A 7,723-nucleotide genomic window follows, 5' to 3' on the forward strand; every position below is an offset into this window, starting at 1 on the left:
CAGGGCATTGTCCTGATTGCTAGGGAAATGTCACTGTCCCTTGCCTCTGCCATTCATGAGCGACCTTTAAACCTTTAAAATATCGGTTCAGTTTAGGGGAATTTCATAAAACCAACCAGAATATGTCATGTGCGATATTCATGTCTTCACAAAGAGCAGCAGGATTTACCTTACGCATAAGAAACCTGAAAAACAATTCCAAATAAACTCACTTCGCATTGAATCCATCAGAGAATTCTCCGTTAAAGGTTTACATCGGAACTTCACTGATTCTTTATTGTTTGATGTCAGTGGCCATTATTCTTTTTGAAACGTTTCAAGTGAAAATGTTTATCAGATAACTGCTTTTCAGTTGTGTGGGATTGAGAATGTTTTAGTTATGTGACAGGCTTTTAACGGGTAACACAGTGTTTTTATTAAGTTCTTTTCTTTACTAATCGTAATGGTATTCTTATGTAATCATTTGATTGATTGCAATTTTTTCTGTAACAGGTAAGGACACCCTTTTAGTTTTGGTCTATTCCATTTATCTTCTTTCGTATCTGAATAATCAACTTATTCACTTTTGCCCCTCTTCGATGATAATCCTGATACTACTACTACGACTACTACTACTACTAGTAGCAGTAGCAGTAATAATAATAATAATAATAATAATAATAACTATAAAAGCACCTTGAGAGTGCAGACCTCCGCCCCGGCAGCTTGTTTCTCGAAACCAGCTTGCCTTTCCCAGAATCAATTTAAACCGTAGGCGTATTTGAAGTCTGTGTGACAGCCATGTGCGAACTTAGGGTTAAGGTTAGGGTTAATTCGGTCGACCTTTTGGTCGACCTTGGCCTTGACCTATAACCTAGAACAATCAAAATTGAATCACTTCCACGTCTCATCATGACAATTAATCCTTGAAAGCTTCTCTACTTTATGAGTAAAATTGTGGCCAGGAAGTTGTTCACACACAAACAAACAAACAGACAAACAGGAACGAAATCATAATCGCCACACAACTTCGTTGGCGGAGGTAATAATAACAATAACCTTTATATCAACGTAAAAGAATTGATTTTTTTTAGCTAAATTGTAATTAAGCAATAGAAAATTAGAATGTAAATCTTTTATAAGATATATATATATATATATATATATATATATATATATATATGTGTGTGTGTGTGTGTGTGTGTGTGTATATGCATATATAAATATAGGAATATATATATATATATATATGTGTGTATATATATGCATATATATATATATATATATATATATATATATATATATATATATATATTCACATATATATAAATATATATACATGTATATGTGTGAATATATATATATATATATATATATATATATATATATATATACACAGCATATATATATGCATATATATACATATATATATATATATATATATACATATATATATATATATATACATATATATTTATATATATATATATATATATATATATATATATATATATATATATATATATATATATATATATATATATATAATGAAGTAGGTCGAAAAATGGAAAAATGGAGGTAATGAATAACATAAATTGAGCAGTAAAAAAATTCCATAAAATATTTAAATGGAAGTAGTGAAGAAAAATGAAAATAAATATGGGTTCATGAATAAGAAAAAACAAAGAGTAAAAAAGCAACTACAAAATTAATATATAATTGTAAAATCATGTAACTTACTAAAAAATAAATTTTTTAATAGACAAAAGCATGGAAAAGAGCTATATAAATCTATGCATAATTTCTACACCTGCTCGTTTATGTATAATTTTTCTATATCACCGAAGATGAAAAATAATGATAAATAATAACCGATAGAAAAATAAATAAACTGATAGATAGAGATACGAATGGCAACGTTGCCATTCTATGTTTATATGTATATATATATATATATATATATATATATATATATATATATATATATATATATATATATATATATATATAGATAGATAGATAGATAGATAGAGATAGATATATATATATATATATATCATATATATAAATATATATATATATATATATATATATATATATATATATATATATATATATATATATATAAGAATCAAAAACTAAAACGGAAAAGAAACAGAATGAAGAAAGAAAATTCCGGGAACGTAAAAATTATGATTAATGGTAACAAATATATAAATAAATAAAATGATAGATGAGTAAACAAATTACATACGAACGACAATTTTACCATTCTATGTCTACACATAGACTAAACAAGGAAAGCAAAAGAATTAGGAAGGAAAACTCAGTACTCATGATTCTTGGAACGTGATATTTCACAGGCAAATAATGGCGACAACCCAGCAGTCCTCGGACGGGAATATTTATTGGGTTTTCCAGTCGAGTTTTTCACCCGGCGATTGCATGTCATATTTACGCTGGAACTGTCTGTTACTAAAGGCCTATGCGCACGGAAGGGGCGTTGCCGTGTGCTAAGCTGGATGCCTGAATGTTTGTGTAATCTAGGTAGATATTCTTGTGGTTACAAATAATTAGGCCTACTTTTTTTTTCTTAGTACCAAAAGCCGTAATGTTTCACCAGTTTTATTTTTCTATTTACATTGAAACTATTGTATAAAAATGTGTAGTTTCTTAAGTTTTCAATACTTGAGGATTGTTTGTCTTATTTCCATTGAAACTATTACGAAAAAAATTAAATTTTCTACAAAATATCATAAACCATGAGAATTTTCTTTTTTGAGTTTGAAATGAAAAGGTCATAGCAATGTAATCAGTGTAAAAAAAATATGTATAAAGTTTAACAAAAATAATAGTTTAGATAAAGGGATTGGTCATAGTCAATTACATTTTCCCATGTATAGAGAATAGAAGGTAATTAATAAGTAAAAAATAAGTATAAAGTTTAACAAAAATGATAGTTTAGATAAAGGGATTGGTCATAGTCAATTACATTTTTTTCCATGTATAGAGAATAGAAGGTAATTAAATTATTCTTAATATTAGTGAGCCCACTGGGAGCCTCACAGACATCTATCACTCCGCATCAAAATTATGGTGAGATGTATTTAAAATCATGATTCAAAAGTTTTTAAAAAGATCTTTTTTTATTAAGGTTATATCCGTAAATTAAATAGTGTCCTATTAAGAGTAAAGTCAAAATTAGTATATTTAGATCATGAAAGAAAATGTAAGGAAATCAAAATTAAGTAGCTAATGTATAAATGGATATCCCATTAAAATAAAAATGATAGGAAATGGTGAAAGGTAAAAATTTTATATATAAAAAAAATCAGTGAACCAACCACTTCTATAACATAGATTATTTCCCCGGATAAAAAAAAAAAATTAATCATCAGCTGGTCAATCAACTTGATATAACAACCAAATGTCTAAAATAAAGCACCAGTTAATATAAATGAAGATGAGAAACAGAGGAAAGCCAGGCCAAAAGTTATAGAATAACTGAGAAATATTGGATTTGTCAATACAAGGTTTCCACAGCGATGAATGGGCCATTCTTGCCACAGCGGTTGTTACTGACACAGCAACTTCGTTATGAATGGGGCAAGCGTTTCTCTCGTGCTTCCCAGAGTTCATATTTGTCTAGAAAAATAAAGAAACAATATTTCTTGATGGTTATGTTTTAACTGCATTGCACATACACAAATACATATATATATATATATATATATATATATATATATATATATATATATGTATATATATACACACAAATGCACTCATATATATATTTATATATATATATATATATATATATATATATATATATATATATATATATATATATAGATATATACATATATATATACCTATATGTATATATATATTTACACATATATATATATATATATATATATATATCTATATATATTATATATATATATATATATGTATGTATGTATATATATATATATATATATATATATATATATTTATATATATATATATATATGTGTGTGTGTGTGTGTGTGTGTCTGTGTCTGTGTGCGTTTGTATATATATGTATCTATATATAATGTGAATCCACGAGTTATCCTTTAGGTAATATATATCCCTTATAGTATCATTTTCCTAGGTCTATGCTAGATACATATTCCTTAGTTTTATGCTAAATTAATCAAGACATTATTGTTATATACTGTATAGGATAAACTTATTTCAAAAGAAATCAAAGATATTCACACTTTTTGCTTTGCAATAAACTGTATCCTTCTTTGGTGAACGAGACGGATGGCATTCTTCCAAAACATTTCAGAGGTTTGTTTAATGGTTTAAAGGTTTAAAGGCCGCTCATGAATGGCAGAAGCAAGGGACAGTGACATTGCCCTATCAAGCAGGGAAATGCCCAAGACAGTGATCATATATACACATGATCAACGCCCAAGCCTCCTCTCCACCCAAGATAAGACCAAGAAGGGTAATGGCTCCTGATGACTCTACAGATAGACCTATAGGCTCCCACAAACACCCCATTCTTAGCTCACAAGGATGGTAAAGTTGCTGCGACCAAAGGAACCAACGAGTTTGAGCCAGACTTGAATCCCAGTTCGGCGATTACCAGTCAGTGACGTTACCACATAGGTTGCAACATTTTATCTAAGTACGTTACTCCAGATATAAGTTAATGCTAAAGTAAGTTAATGCTGAAGAAAGTTAATGCTAAAGACAGTTAATGATGGAGTAAGTTACTATTGCCACAATTATCTCACTGCGTTCATAGCATTTGCATAATGTCATTTATTCCAATAAAGATACTTGCCTGACATGAAAAAAAAAGTAGATTATTCTTCCATTTTATGCCAAACGTTTGTTTTTTGTTTCTTCCGGCGTTTTTGGAAGTTAGAGCAAAATGATTCTTTTTCTGAGAGTAACGTGGAACCTTTGTCAGGACAATTAAAACCTTGGGACATCTTGTTTAGTCTTTTCAGTTGTCCTTTTAGCTTTTGTGCTATTTTCGTCTTACTCTTAGAATTGGGTAAGATCTGAAATGTTCTTTGAGCAAGAAAATTCTCTCTCTCTCTCTCTCTCTCTCTCTCTCTCTCTCTCTCTCTCTCTCTCTCTCTCTCTCTCTCTCTCTCTCTCTCTCTCTCTCTCTCTTTTTTCTTCCCTTGGTAGTGCCATAGCCTCCGTACCATGGTCTTGGGTTAGAGTTCTCTTGCTTGAGGGTACGTTCAGGCACACTATTCTATCTTATTTCTCTTCCTCTTGTTTTGTTAAGGATTTTTTAGTTTCTATAGGAGATATCTATTTCGATGTTGTTACTGATCTGAAAATATTTTATTCTTTCTTATTTACTTTCCTCACTGGGCTATTTTCCCTGTTGGAGCACCTGGGCTTATAGCATCTTGCTTTTCCAACTAGGGTTGTATCTTGGCAAGTAATAATAATAATAATAATAATAATAATAATAATAATAATATTAATAATAATAATAAGAAGAAGATGAAGAAGAAGAAGAAGAAAAAAAATACTACTTTTCATATTTTTTAAGCGTAACAAGAATTCTTGAGACTTATGAAAAAAAAAAAAAAAAAAAAACAGCCTATAATTGACTTCTGAAACCTCTAAGAAAACTAAGTAGACAGGAGAATGATCGATGACTTTAGCTGCCAGCCCCTAATTAATCTCTCTCTCTCTCTCTCTCTCCTCTCTCTCTCTCTCTCTCTCTCTCTCTCTCTCTCTCAATTAATCTTTCATTAGCGCCCTCACTCCTAAGCGATGTATATAGTAGGGTAGGTTTACTTTCCTTTTAAACTTGATCTGGTGCATTAATTTCCTTGCATAATAAGATGGGATACTAATCTCCCTCACGTGAGTATCCATTATTCTGTTATTTGGACAAAGATTACATTCCTCGCTCCAGAACAACTAATTGAAATCGTCGTATTACTTGTACAATTTCACGTGTACAATTTCAAGAGTACAATTTCACTTGTACAATTTTACATGTCCAATTTCTTCACGAGTACAATTTCATGTGTACAATTTCACGTGTACAATTTCATGTGAACAATTTCTTCACGTGTATAATTTCTTCATGTGTACAATTTCACGTGTACAATTTCACATGTGTAATTTCTTGTGTACAATTTCACATGTACAATTTCACGTGTACAATTTCACATGTATAATTTCTTGTTTACAATTTCACATGTACAATTTCTTCACGTGTACAATTTCTTCACTTGTATAATTTCTTCATGAGTACAATTTCACTGGTACAATTTCTTGTGTACAATTTCACATATACAATTTCTTGTGTACAATTTCACATGTACAATTTCTTCACGTGTACAATTTCTTCACGTGTACAATTTCTTCCCGTGTACAATTTCACATGTAGAAATTCACATGTATAATTTCACGTGTATAATTTCAGGTGTAAAATTTCACGTGTACAATTGCCGTATTATATTTCCTTTCATTGCATTTTACTTAGTCAATTTGCATTTCCTATACATCCTCTGATGCTAGATTACCATATATCTTAATACATCTCAAATGGATTTCAAATAATTTCATGATTAAGTTGCGAGTCAATTTTGCACCTTTTTATCTAATTCTCGAATATCCTGATTAAAGAAGATATCTTCAATGGAAATATCTTCTCTCTATCTAAACTCTCTTTGAACTTTACTGGTTTTTTTTATCTTTGCCCTTCTCAGTCAAGTGAATATCAAGGATGACTAACAAGTTGTTGTGCTGATGCTTTTATTTTTTTTTTATTATTATTATTTTTTTTTGACCGCTGATAAAGTGTGATGATTTCCTTTCCAATTCTTTTATTAATGTATGTCCTATTTTGATAACATTGATAATTTAATAAATTCAATCATAATAATTCTTAATGATTGTTACAATAATTTTGATAATATCGTTGAAAATCATGTTTATCAAAGAAATTTTAAATCATTAAGATTATTATTAAAATGAATACAATTATTATTGTTTTCAAAATTAATAGAATAATTGTTCTGTTTATTGATACGAAAATAGATATTTAAATATGATCACTAAGGTATAAATGTATAAAGTTTTTATGCAAATTCACGTGACTTTATTAAAAAAGTATAAACATTAATGAATTATTTTTTTTTTCCATCAAGAATTTTCATTAAAACATTAAACGACCTAAAACTACCATTACTATCATCAATAAAATATTTTTGAATAGTTCTGTTTCATCGCTTGTTAAGTATGAATTTAAAAAGAGAACTCCAGAAATATCATCGATTATAATGAAAGAATAAAATGCCTTGAATATTTTTTTACAGAATTTATAACCGGATAATTCTAATTTATTTCATAAAACACATAATTTCAGAAACTATTTCAAATATATTTTCGACGTTATTAAAAGGAATCTAAGTAAAACAGAAATTGAAATGAGTTAGAAGCAGATAACCCTCTTCCCCCAAATGTTATTTTCATTACAAGAATAGAGATGAACAAAATTTGTTTTTGACGTAATTGAGCTAACAAAATATTACGTGTTGCTTCATTATACTAATCGTTATATGAAATATAACTTTTGACGCCAACAAACATTTTTATTTGAGACAAAGTGCGTTTCAGAAAAAAGCGACCGAAATACTTCTGTTGTTTTAATTAAAAATTTTATAGAAATAGAATTATCTTCCATTTATGATACCACAAACTATTGCTATTTTCGATGCAGAGA

The sequence above is a fragment of the Palaemon carinicauda genome, chromosome 11, assembly GCF_036898095.1.
Source record: "Palaemon carinicauda isolate YSFRI2023 chromosome 11, ASM3689809v2, whole genome shotgun sequence".
NCBI classification, from domain to species: Eukaryota; Metazoa; Arthropoda; class Malacostraca; order Decapoda; family Palaemonidae; genus Palaemon; species Palaemon carinicauda.